Below are 1907 nucleotides of genomic sequence, written 5' to 3'. Positions count from 1 at the left end.
AACAATTATAAAATTGGAATATGGTGAGGAGAAAAGCCTCAGAGCTAAAATTATGAACACCCAATTTGTGGAGGGCTCTGCGGGATGGTGGGAGCCCAAACCCCATCTGTAGAGTATCTAGTCAGACTGAGCCACGGGCAGATCTGCTCTCCCCACAGGCAAGCGTCTCCAACAACCTTACTATCAGGCGGGAACCACTGTCATCTTGATTATGCTGTGTCAAATTCGATACTTGGCCAGTTGACCACCCTATAGATATGACCTGAATGTGTTCTGGGTGTAAGTGTCTTTTACTGGTTCCATGACGCATTTTTTCTCTGGCTTTTTGAATAGCATTCAGGGTCTTTTCCTTCTTATGCATTATTTGTATTTTTGTGTTTATACTATGTGTTCATCCTTACCACCTTAGTGCAGCTAAGTTTTTATTGTGCAATTCAGTTTTTGATTGTTTTCTGTTGGGTCTCCTGCTGTGAAGCAAAGGAGGAATGATGCATAATAATAAGACGGAATCAAGAGGATAGGGAACAGAGTAGTGATGGTTGGTGATAGGGAGGGGAACAGGATTTTGGGCATAACTAATGAAGACAGGAGCAGGGAGTTAGCAGTAGAACAGATTGTGATTGCATAACTCACTTTAGAGGCCATTTAACCACGGGGTGAGGGGGAGGTGTGGTGCTCTAAGTTGACGTGCTGGTGATTATACAATTCTCCTTGATATAATCAAATGATTGAACTATTGAATCAGATATTGAATATATTGAATTATATGATATGAAAATTATTTGGCAATAAAATTATAGGAAAAAAACTAAGTTACTCTTTATATAGGAAATCTTTGTGTCTCATGTGCAATATATGATGGTGATTTATTCATTGGGGTATAATTGTATTTTCCAATTAATAAATTGGAATATTGATCTTATATTATTTTTTATTATGTATAAAATAAATATATTACTTTCCTTTTTCTTATAGAATTTTTATTGTCTTGTGACTTGAATACGTGTGTACTTTTAAAATAGGAGTTACTTTAATTTCAAGTGAGAAGTTTGTAAAAATCACTGTTTTTCATGAAATGGAATAAAAGTTCAAATCTTTTTTAAAAAAATACCATAATATTAGGTTGGACCATTCAAAATTGCCATTGAATTATTGTTTTCTATGAAAATGATCATTTCAATAATTATATATATATATATGCATTCTAAGTAGACTACTTTTGCACTGATTATAAAAATCAAGTTTATTTATATATCATTGTTCTAAATACTATGTTTTGTTTTGTTTTCATATAACACATTTAATTAAACTGAAATTCTCATTTGCAAAATTTTATTATTCAAAAAGAATATATTTAGACATGCTATCAGTTTTCTATCATAAGTCCTACTTTCAAAAAAAAAATAAGTCCTACTTTCATTTCTTTTACTCTTTCCTTCACAAAGTGGAAAATTCTGCTGCTCAAAAAAACAAAATGACGGGTCATTAAAGTGTAAACTTTCTAACTGTATCCTACATCCATATATAATCTTTTTAAATGTTTTAACATAATGTGAAGTGTGACTAAATTTCAAAGAGCTAAGTTTATTTCAGTTTACTAACAAGCACAGAAAAAAAATCATCTTGGCAGTTATGGAGCTGTAAATAGTGTATGGATGTATGGATAGTAACATGTCCAGCAGCGATTGTGACTATGGTGCAGGACCATGCCAAATTTCATTCTGTTATATATGGGGCTCTTATGAGGGGGAACTGACTCAATAACAATAACCCATCTATCGTGAATTTAGAATGATATTCAGAAAATATTCTCAAGTGACAAAAGCAGAGCAAAGAACTGGGAAAGATTTGCTACTTTTGTGAAAGAAGTAAAAATAAAAATATCACTAGGGAAACACTAGCAGAAT

The sequence above is a fragment of the Echinops telfairi genome, unplaced genomic scaffold (genome assembly GCF_000313985.2).
Source record: "Echinops telfairi isolate 266 unplaced genomic scaffold, ASM31398v2 ScPeMD7_2;HRSCAF=8, whole genome shotgun sequence".
Lineage (NCBI taxonomy): Eukaryota > Metazoa > Chordata > Mammalia > Afrosoricida > Tenrecidae > Echinops > Echinops telfairi.
Note: the sequence above shows the minus strand (reverse complement) of the source record.